At 39.3% G+C, this 11867-nt stretch overlaps 1 pseudogene; it reads right to left on the bottom strand.

Moving 5' to 3' along the window:
* Window positions 1-350: 350 nt before the first annotated feature.
* Window positions 351-1577, bottom strand: LOC140512795 (phosphoglycerate kinase 1-like; annotated as a pseudogene).
* Window positions 1578-11867: the final 10290 nt, after the last annotated feature.

An 11867-nucleotide genomic window follows, 5' to 3' on the forward strand; every position in this document is an offset into this window, starting at 1 on the left:
GTAGGTAATGACAAAAACAGCTACTAGGAAAGTGGAACAGAGCAAACTATTTCAAGAGAGTATGGATAGCAATGGCTTTCACTTTGATTTTCTTTCTAAAGGCAACATATAGATCACAACAATGGTTTAGATGCACTAAGGAAGTTCAAGTGAGATCTGACAACAGGCACACCCAGGAATCAACAAGTTGAGTTGAGCTGCTTCTGGGGCTCTCATTGCCCCATCTTCTGGTCACTGGTTGAGTCTTGAGGGAGAAACTTGCCTAATGCCAAGGAAAGGGACTGGAAGCACTGCAGGGTCATGTTGGAAGGGTTGTGCACAGGAACCAGCAGGCAGTAAAGTGGCATCCATTAGACAATGTTCAGGGCAGCCATCCCAGGAAGGACTTTGCCCTCCAGCAGCTCCAGACTGACACCACCTTCAATGCTCACATGGCTGACTTTGTCCTCAGTGTTCCATTTGTCACAGAAAGTGGCAGTATCCCCACCACCTATGATTGTGATGCAGCCCCTCTTGGGGCTTTTGGTTCCTCGAACAAAGGCTTCCTACTCAAATACTCCAACAGGTCCGTTCCACACAATCTGTTTGGCCCAGGCCACAGCTTCCACATATTTCTTGCTGCTCTCATGGCCACAGTCCAAACCCATCCATCCAGCAGGGATGCCAGAGGCCAATGTGGCTTGGCCAGTCTTGGCATTCTTATCAAACTTGTCTGCTGTGATGAAATCAACAGGCAACGTGATCTTGACATCATTCTTCTCAGCCTTGGCCATCGGATCTTTGACAATCTTGGCCCCCTCTTCATCAAAAAGAGAAGTGCCAATCTCCATGTTGCTGAGCACCTTGAGGAAGGTGAAACCCATCCCATCACCAATGATCATCTCATTGAATTTGTCTAGCATATTGTTGATCAACTGGATTTTGTTGGCAATTTTAGCTTCACCCAAGATATCCAAGAAGGGCCTCTCAGGGCTCTCCAGGGCCTTGGCAAAGTAGGTCAGCTCCTTTTTCATGAGGAAACCACATGCTTTCTGGGGCAGATTCACTCCCACCATGGAACTGTGGGTACAGTGAGCAGTTCCAAAAGCATCATTGACATAGATGTCCCCTGGCTTGGAGAGGGATGCTTAGAAGACTTCCATTTTAGCTGGCTTAGCTTTGATCTTGTTCCCAAAAGCATCTTTGTCTTTTCTTTTTTCTACACAGAAACGAAGATTCTCCAGCAAAATGATAGAACCGTTAGGTGGGTTGTCATGAGCTTCCTCCACTTCTGGACCCATACAATCCTTCAGGAACAGAACATCTTTGCCCAGCAAGGATTTGAGCTCCACAGCTACAGGCTCCAAGGAGTATTTGTTAAGCACAGGGACACCATCAGGTTGGCCCAAGTGACTCATCAGAACGACAGACTTGGCTCCATTATCCAAGCAGTAATTGAAGCTAGGAAGAGCAGCCTTGATTCTCTGGTTGTTAGTTATGTCTTTGTTCTTCATGGGAATGTTAAACTCCACTCTCATGATGATCCCCTTCCCCTTCAGGTCCACCTTGTCCAAGGTCAGTTTGCTGGAAAGAGACATGTTGGCAGTGAGGAGATAGTGAAGAAGTGGCAGCTGGAGCTCGGCTTGCAGGAGTTAGGAAGACTTTTTGTACTTACAGAGTTTTAGTGAGAATCAAATTGAGATTATTTATATAATCCACTTTGCTAACCTTAGATTGCTAGAAAAATGCCTTCAAATTCAATGGAAGTGTGATCTCACCAACGGGGATATTCCTGCTATTAGTGCAAATTGCAGTTCATCCATATGTTCTCATCCTGTGTAACTGTTCATGCTTTTTCAGAGATCTTTCATAGATATTCTACCTAATCTTCTGTAAACCTTCTCTAGGTTCTGTAACGTATAATGGGTGTCAGTATGACCATCTGACCACTTATTCTATTGTTTGGCTGTCCCATATTTTTTTTTTTTGAGCGTACATTTCTTCAGTTATAGCCCTTATGCAACTTCTTACTATTAGATCATCATTGGAAATGTGTTGCAGGTCACCTGAAGTCAAAATATTTTTCCCTATTTCTTTTTGTATCACCAAAGCATTTGTGGTATTATAAGATTCACAATCATATAGCATCATTGCAAGGACATTTATATAGACAATGTGAGGTTTTCTACTGAGAAAAGGCTTGAGTTCTTAAGCACAGTAAACTTTCCCGCTACAATCCCTCTTCTTTTCTCTTGCTACATCCTCCTCTCTTTGTCTTTTTGAATTCTGGGTCAAACTCATTGTCTACATACAAAGCTGCTGTGCATATTTGTAACAGACATGTTCAATATGGACTACATTTCCTAGGATGTCTTAGCTCAGAGTGCATTGTTTATAAGCAGAAAAAGCATTTAATTCCTACAAGAATTCCTGCATATGTCCACAAGGCAGCTATGAATTGGAGGGAAATGCAGGATTCTGGGAAAGAGAAGTTGAATAATGAATGATATCTGGGAAAGAATGATAGTGATATCTAGGAACACGTCATTAGCTTGGGAGAGTCTTAAGGTCCTATAGGGACAAAGAAAGATGATAACCTGATTCTGTAAATTGCTGAGACTGACTAGACTCTGAGAAAACATGTGAAAGATGTCCTTAATGTTAAAGCTTCCAAATTTCTCCTCTGTAATCTAGTGTTTGACAAATCCAAAGATCCATGATTTGGGGACAAGAAATCACTATTTGACAAAAATTGTTGGAAAACTAGAAAGCAGTTTGGCAGAAATTTGGTATAGACCAACATCTCACACTATATTCTGAGATAAAATCAAAATGGGTACGTGATTTAGATACAAAGGATGATATCATAAGCAAATTGGGAGAGCATGGAATAGTTTACCTGTCAGATCTATGGATAAGTGAGCTAGAATTTATTACCAAACAAAAAATAGAGAACATTATAGGATATAAAATATATGCTTTTAATTACATCAAATTAAAAAGATTTTGGATAAATAACAAGACTAGAAGGAAATGAAGAAACTGAGGAAAATTTACAGCATTTCTCTAATAAAGACTTCATTTTTCAAATATATAGGGAGCTGACTCAGATTTGTAAAAATACAAATTATTCCCCAATTGTGATAAATGGTCAGAGGATATGAACAGGAAATTTTCAGAAGAAATGAAAGCTATCGGTAGTCATATGAAAAATATTCTAAATCATTATTGATTAAAGTAATTCAAATTAAAACAGTTCTGAGGTATCACCTTAGATTGGCTAATATGATAGAAAAGAAAAATGACGAATGTAGAGGATGTGGCAAGATAGGAACAACAATGCACTGTTGGTGGAGTTGGGAAGTGATCCAACTATTCTGGAGAGCAATTTGGAATTGTGCACTTCCTTTGACCCAGCAACACCATTGTTAGGTCAGTATCACAAAGAAAAAGAAAAAGGATCTATATATGCAGAAATATTTATAACAGTTCTTTTTGTGGCAGCAAAGAATTAGAAATTGAGAGAATGCCTACCAGCTGGGGAATGGCTGAACAAGTTGTGTCATAAGATTGTGCTATGAGAAATGACAAGTAGGACGCTTTTAGAAAAACCTAGGAAGATACATACGAACTGATGTAAAGTCATGAGCAGAACCAGTAGAACGCACTTAATAGCAGCGATATTGTATTATGATCAGCTGTGAAAGACTTAGTTATTCTCAGCAATACAATTCCAAAGGACTTATGATAAAAATGCTGTCTACCTCCAGAGAAAGAACTGATGGAATCTGAATGAAGATTAAAGCATACATTTAGAATTTTGTTATTCTTGTTTTTTTATTGGTCTGCATTTTATTTTGCAGCACAACTGACATGGAAATGTTTTATGTGACTGCACATATATAATCTATATCAGATTTCTTGCCTTCTCAAGGAAGAGAGGGGATGAAGGAAAAGAATATGGAACTCAATATGAAAAATGTTTTAGATTTTTGTAGACATGTAATTGAGAAAAATAAAATTAAAATTAAATGAAAAATAAGTTGTCTAATTTCTTTTTTTAAATTTTCATCAAGAATACCCTTGGTGTGTAGATCATTCTCATAAAGATTTTATAATGATGACAAAGTAGGCATGTGAAGTGGTCATTATTTTTTGATGTTGTCTCTTTTGATCACATCATTTTTGAACATTATTATTGTCTGTGATTTTCCCCCTGTTCTTTTGGTATAGTCCCTTCCTTGAGTTGTATTGCAAGTTTTTGAAGATGTGTTGCCTCCTACATGTGTTACTTTATTCAGTATGTGCTTGATCTGGCCTATCCAATTCTTTGTAAATTTCTTTTCTTAAGCATCATGTCTATTTCTTCATTACCTATCAATCATGAGTTAAATGTTAGCTCACTCTAATATCATTAATGATGAAAATGCACCATTTCAGAGACAGAGAAACCTATTCTACTTTCCTTCTATTTGTTGCCCCCTTTCATTCATCTATGAATATTTTTGGGATGCTATGTCTCAGTTGGATAAGACTTTATTTTTATTTCCACTGCTTTTTGACATTTTATGACATAATATTGCTACGAATATGCCATCATTTTTCTCCACATTGTTTAGTGAATGATCTCATACTGTCAAGTGCTTTTGTCCTTGGCTTCTATTTCTCTGGGCTAGAAGAGGAAATCAAGCATTTACTGCATCAGGCTAGATTTGTCCTCTTTTTGCCCCTTCATGGTGGTGATTCATTTCCATTAGTTAAACTTTTTCAGGAAATGGTGATAAGCATAGTCAATTTAAAAAAATTCTTACTTACTAGCATTAATAGCTCCTTTGAACAGGTCAAATTGAAACTACTGAATTGTTTGAAGTATCTTCTTATTTCCAGTGTTTTTTTATTCTTATCTCCTCTTCTAATTTGATGTTGATTTTGACATTTCTTTTTACCTAGTAAATGGCTTAATTGCATAAGGACAGTTCATTTTGCCATTACTGGCAACCAGCATTTATTAAACACTTACTGTATGTCAGGTACTGTGTTAAAGGATAGGAATACAAACAAAAGCAAAAATAAAGACATCCCCTGTCCCAAGGAGCTTACATTTTAACAGGGGAAGGCAAAGCACAAAAGTCATCTGGAAATGGGAGATGGGGGCCAAAGGTACCAATACATGGGACCTGGTGTAAATGTCAGAAGCAGAATCAGGAGGGAAATGAAAGTTGGCTTGCCTGGGTCCCTCCATAAAATGGAGGCCTTAAGAAGAACTTACAAATGAGAGAATGACACCAAAAAGGTAGAAGAATGTTTCATGGTAAGGTGGCCCCAGGGACTGAGGGAAATTCAAGTGTGATATGGCAGATAAAACATGGTGACAAAGTTTGAAAAGTCAAAAGCAGATCAAGGAAGGGAATTGAAGTTGGTTGGCATGAGCCTCTCTGCAAAATAGAGGATCCAGGAGGAACTCATCAGTGGAAGAATCAATTATTTTCTGTCAATTGAAACATATTCAATTTTATTTTTTTAAATATATAATTTATTTATTTTTCATTTCTTAACATTCACTTCCACAAGAATTGGAATTTGAATTTTTCTCCCCATCCCTCCCCACTCATCACCCCAGGACAGCATGCACCCCATCCACCCTTTCCTCCAGTCTGTCCTCTCTTCTATTACCCATGATTCTTTTATTCACCCTTTCCCTCTATTTTCCTGTAGGGCAAAATAGTTTTCTATACTGCGTTGCCTGTATAGCTTAATTTTCAGTTGCATGCTAAAACAATTTTTAACATTCATTCTTAAAGCTTTGAGTTTCACATTCTTTCCCTCTCTCCCCAAGCATCCTCATTGAGAAAACAAACAATTCAGTATGGGTCATATATGTGTAATAATGCAAATCACATCCATAATATTTATGTTGTAAAAGGCTAACTATATTTCCCTCAGTCCTATCCTTTCCTTCCTTTATTCCATTCTCTCCTTTGACCATCCTCCCACAATAGTGTTAGCTTCTGATTATCCCTTTCCCCAATGTGCTTTCTATTATCTTCCCTCTCCTATTCCCTTCCCCCTTGCCTTCCTGCAGGGTAAAATAGATTTCCATATCCAATGGAGTGTGTGTTATTCCCTCCTTAAGCCAAATCCCATGAGAGTAAGGCTCAGTTATTTCCTTTCATCTTCCCCCTCTTCCCCTCCATTGTAGAAGCTCTTTCTTTCCTGTTGTATGTAAGACGGTTTGCTATATTCTACCTCTCCTTTTCTCCTACTGCTAGAACATTCCATTCAACAGTAAATTTTATTTTTTTTTTAGGTATTCTCCCTTTATATTCAGCACACCATGTGCACTCTATATGTATATACACACACACACACACACATATATATACATACACACATACATGCATACATACATGTACATATACAGATCTAAAAATATGTAATATACATATACATACCCAGCCATGGACACCTGCATGTATATACATATATTTATATGTATACTCTCTCTAACTACACTAATACTGAAAAAGGTCTCATGAGTTACAAATAACATCTTTCCACATATGAAGGTAAACAATTCAACTTTAATGAGTTCCCTAAGGCTTCATTTTCCTGTTTACCTTTTCATGTTTCTCTTGATTCTTGTATTTGAAAGTCAAATTTTCTATTCAGCTCTGGTCTTTTCAACAAGAATGCTTGGAAGTCCTCTAATTCATTGAAATTCCATTTTTTTCCTCTGAAATATTATACTGTTTTGCTGGGTAGAAGATTCTTGGTTTTAATCCTCTCCTTTGACCTCTGGAATATCATATTTGAAGACCTTCAATTTCTTAGTTTAGAAGCTGCTAAATTCTGTGTTAGCCTGATTTATTTCCACAATGCTCAAATTGTTTCTTTCTGATTGCTTATAACATTTTCTCCTTCACCTGGGAGCTCTGGAATTTGGTTACAATATTCCTAGGAGTTTTCCTTTTGGGATCTCTTTCAGAAGATGATTGGTGAATTCTTTCCATTCCTATTTTACCCTCTGGTTCTAGATTATCAGAGCAATTTTCCTTGAGAATTTCTTGGAAGATGATGTCTAGGCTCTTTTTTTGATCATGGTTTTCAGGTAAAGCAATAATTTTAAAATTATCTCTCCTGAATCTATTTTCCATGTCAGTTGTTTTTCTAATGAGATATTTCACATTGTCTTCTATTTTTTCATTCTTTTGGCATTGTTTTATACTTTCTTGGTTTCTCATAAAGTCATAAGCTTCCATCTGCTCTATGCTAATTTATAAAGAATTATTTTCTTCGGTGAGCTTTTGAACCTCCTTTTTCATTTGGCTAATTATGCTTTTTAAATCATTCCTCTCTTCATTGGCTTTTGGACCTCTTTTGTCATTTAGATTAATCTGTTTTTAGAAGTGTTATTTGCTTCAGCATTTTTTTGGGTCTCCTTTAGCAAGCTGTTCTTTTCATGATTTTTTTGCATCTCTCTCATTTCTCTTCCCATCTTTTCCTCCACTCCTCTTACTTGATTTTCAAGATGCTTTTTGAGTTCTTCCATGGCCTGAGACCATTGCATATTTTTTTGGAGGTTTTGGATGTAGAAGCCTTGACTTTTATGTCTTCCTCTGATGGTATGCTTTGTTCTTCCTCATCTGAAAGGGTAGAAGAAAATACCTTTTCACCAAGAAAGTAACCTTCTATAGTCTTATTTTTTCCCTGTTTTGGGCATTTTCCCATCCATTTACTTGACTTTTGAGTCCTTGGTCAAGTGGAGGGTATACTCTGGGGAAGTGTAAGTTCTCAGTTCCTCTAAGGTGGCACACTCAAGGGAGAGGAGTTTACTCCTCTCCTGGTCTGCACTCTGGTCGGGGAGAAACCACAAGTTTTTCTGCCTGGGATCTGCAAGTAGGATTCCCTCTGCAGAGCCTCCACCAGGTCCACCACACCTATGCTCCTCCTTACCCTAGCACCACCACTCAGAACTGAGACTTAGATTGGCTGCCCAATTCCCCCAGGATCTTTAGGCAGAGGGCTCCAAAAGTGGACAAAGCTGCCACAATGACTGCCACCACCATGGGGCCTGAGCTGGGCACAGACCTCACTCCCTTCTCACCCAAGTGAAAGAGCTTTCTCATTGACCTTTGAAGCTGTCTTTGGAATTTGTGGGTTAAGAAATCTGGGAACCACTGGTGCTATCCATGATTCTGCTCCCTGAAGCCTGCTCCAGTCCTGTCTGTGCCATGTATCTTGGCCAAGGCTGGGCTGAGCTCCAATCCCAGTGCAATAGACCTTTCCTGTTGGCTTTCCAGATTGTCTTGGGCTGGAAATCTTTTTCACTCTGTTGTTTTGTTGTTGGGGGTGTAAGCTCAGTTCCACGTGGACAGTCTTGGGCGGGTAAAGGTGAGGACTTCTAAACCTTAGAGTTCTCATGAGGCCCCCCAGGGAAGAGCAGGGAATTGAGGTGTGAGACTGAGCTATCTCGTGCATTTCCGCCTCTTCCCGTGAGAAAAGTGCTGGGAGAGAGCATCCCCGCCCTCGAGATTGGCCCAGATCTGAGCACACCTATTGTTATCTAACAGACACGGTATTCTGGTGCAAACTATGCGGCCGGAGAGCTTAAGTAGGGTCAGGAAAGCCTGAAGGCACTCTTAGCACTGAGGGACCCTTACAGGACAGAAGGCCCCTCTCCCCTCTCTCCCCACTTCCACTTCTGCTTTCATTCTCTTACTGTAAGATCTTTGCCTCCTTGGGAGATTTCTCTCTCTCCTAAGGAAGAGTTCCCCCTGCACATGTAACCAAGACCCTGAATAAAGCCTAACCCTTGTTCGACTCTGGAAAGTCTCTTCTCTCATACGTTTATCCGGTTTGGCCAGCCGAAGACCTGTGATAGGTAAGGTAAGACTCGGGTAGCCCTCAGGCCTCTAGGCCTGGCATTTTGTGGCTTCTGTTGCTCTAGAATTTCTTTAGAGTCATTTTTACAGGTATTTTATGGGCTATGGGGGGAGAGCTGCAGCAGGTCAGTCTTTGTACTCCACCATCTTGGCTCCACCCTCACTCAATTTTATTTTTCTGTGTGATGCTCTATATTGAATATGCACACCCACATACCCATACTAGATTCTCTTCTGTGAGAACCATTAATTTACATATGTTGTGAGACTTTTGAATACCCCATGAACTTTGCCATCCTCTTGTTTCTCAAACCTGAGCCATACTTTTCTCTGTTTCTCCTTATGTCCATGTTCACAAGGAAGTCACAGACTAGCAAGGTAAATATTGAATTAATTTGGAAGATCTTCTCAATTTCTTCATAGAATTTCTCTGCTTTCTTATCTTCTGCAATATAAGTCAGCACTTAAGCCAAAACTATTTCCATGATGCTTATTTTTCTGTTTTTCAAAAATAATTATTTATTTATCTCAATTTTCAACAATCACTTCCATAAGTTTTAAATTTTCTCCCCCTCCCTCCCCAAAACAGCAGGCAGTCTTATATGGGTTCTACACATACATTCTTATTAAAGACATTTTCACATTGGTCATGCTGAATACAAGAATTAAAACAAATGGGAGAAACCAGAAGACAAACCTAAACAACAAAACATAACAAAAGAGAAAATGGTCTGCTTCATTCTGTGTTCTGACTCTATAGTTCTTTCTTTGGATGTGGATGGCATTTTATACATGATGCTTATTTTTTTTGCAAATATTTCCATGAGCCCTGACATATGAGATGACTAAATCTCCTTTGAAATATCTTTGTTAATTTTGGGATGAAATCAACACCAACAACTCCTTTGTTTGCCTCCCCAAGAAGAATTCATGAGCCATATGATCCCTGGGTTTCAACTTGCTTTCATCTTGTTTCTTTTGTTGTGAGAATATCAATATGGATTTAACTCAGATATTCCAATGGTACACCAATTCCCTGATCACTGGACGCCTACTTTATATTTAGAGTTCCTATAGTTAAGTTAATGTTTGTAGATGGTTGAAATGCTCAGCACCCTCTTCTCCCTTCACTCCTTTTCTTCTTCCAAATCCATCATTATCACCGTGGAAGGAGAAGTGGGCTGCAGAGGACTCAGGACCATTTTGTATCATGCCTTGTTTCATTGATTGATATGACTAAAAGAAATTTGTTATCTTGTTACCAGTTTCCAGAGGGTGGTCCTCTCCATACTTGAAGAGTATTATTCTCAGAGAGTATTTCAGTTGGTTCCTGGGGCTATACTCAAAGTCCTCCCCAGAATGTTAGAACCCGCTAGAGGTTATGTTCTGTTAACATAGCCTTTGAGGACCATAGGTTGCCTTGATGCCCAGATGAAGTTCTGAAGTTGGATTTGTGGAGACATTAAAAAGATAGGTATCATTATTTGAAAGTCTGTCAGTGAGAACAGGATTCAACTTGTTCTGATTTGCCTCTGAAGGCAGAATTGGGAACATGGGGTAGAAATTGTAGATACAGATTTTCTTTACCCATGATGGGGAGGGACATACTAAAACTGAGAGCTATCCAAAAGTGAAATATACTTCCTCATGCTGTAGAGGATAGAGTACCAGGCCTGGAGTTGGGAAAACTCATCTTCCTGAGTTCGAATCTGACCTCAGATACTTAGTAGTTGCATGACCCTGGACAAGTCGTTTAACCACGTTTGCCTCAGTTTCCTCATCTGTAACGAGGTGGGGAAGGAAATGGCAAAACACTCCAGTATTGTTGCTAAGAAAATTCCAAATGGAATCAAGAAGAGTCAGATGTGACTGAAGATGACTGAACAACAGCAAAAATTGCCTCATGAGGTAGTGAATCTCCATCATTGCGGGGTGGAACTGTTTTCAAATTGGAGCTAGATGACTGCTTGTTGGAGATACTATAGAGGAGAAACCAGCCTGAGTTTAGGTTTTATTAGGTGACCTTTAGAGTGACTTCCAACCCTGATACTGTGTGATCATGTGGACATTACTCCAAGCCATTACATCAAGTTACCACCAGGGAGAGAAAGTGAGCTATATTTGAATGAGTACTGAAATTGCAGTTAGAAGACTTGGGTTCAAGTCACACAGAATTCCCTGCATAACCCTGGGAAAATAACTGCCCCTCCTTTCTGCATAGGGTTTCACTTTCTTCTTTTGTAAAATGAAGGTAGGGTTGAACTAGAGCAAGCATTCTTAACCTTTTTTTTTATCAGTCTGGTACTCTATGGACCCCTTCACAGAACAATGTTTTAAAATGTACAAAATAAAATGCTTAAGATTATAAAGCGAATCAATTATGTTGAATATAAATACTTGCAAAACAAAACATTTTCACAATCCCCGAAGCAGAGATTCTCTCAGGGTCCCTTCAGTTCTGACATTTTTGTGATCTCTCTCTCTCTCCTTCCCTCCCTCCCTCTCCTTCCCTCTCTTCCCTTCCTCCCTCTGTTCCTCTAATTCTCTCCTTCCTCCTTCCATCCCTTTTTCTTTGTCCCCTTTCCTCTATTTCTATCTGCCCATCTGTCTCTCATTTGCTGTCTTTCTTTGTCTCTGTCTCTCTGTAATATCTCTATGATTGTTTCTGTGTGTGTCTATCTTTCCCTCCTCCCTTCTTTCTCCATTTGTCTCCCTCTCTCTCTGTCTCTCTGTCTCTCTCCCTCCCTCTCTGTCTCTGTCTCTCTCTCTCATTCACTGTCTTCCTGTGTCTCTTTCTCCCTCACTGTTCAGCACTAATACAGAGAAGCCAGACGGGGCCTCTCATTAGAGACTTCACTCACTTGCGGTTTCAATGAGCTCCATCCCACTCTGTGGTATGTGGGATGATCATAGCTCATTTACCTTTCTCATTTCTATATCAACAGCTGGAGGGTCAGGACTGCTCAGTTCTATGGGTCCCTCTTCAGATGAGTGTTTTTAAATACA

This window comes from Notamacropus eugenii, chromosome 6 (genome assembly GCF_028372415.1).
Source record: "Notamacropus eugenii isolate mMacEug1 chromosome 6, mMacEug1.pri_v2, whole genome shotgun sequence".
In the NCBI taxonomy this organism is placed as follows: Eukaryota; Metazoa; Chordata; class Mammalia; order Diprotodontia; family Macropodidae; genus Notamacropus; species Notamacropus eugenii.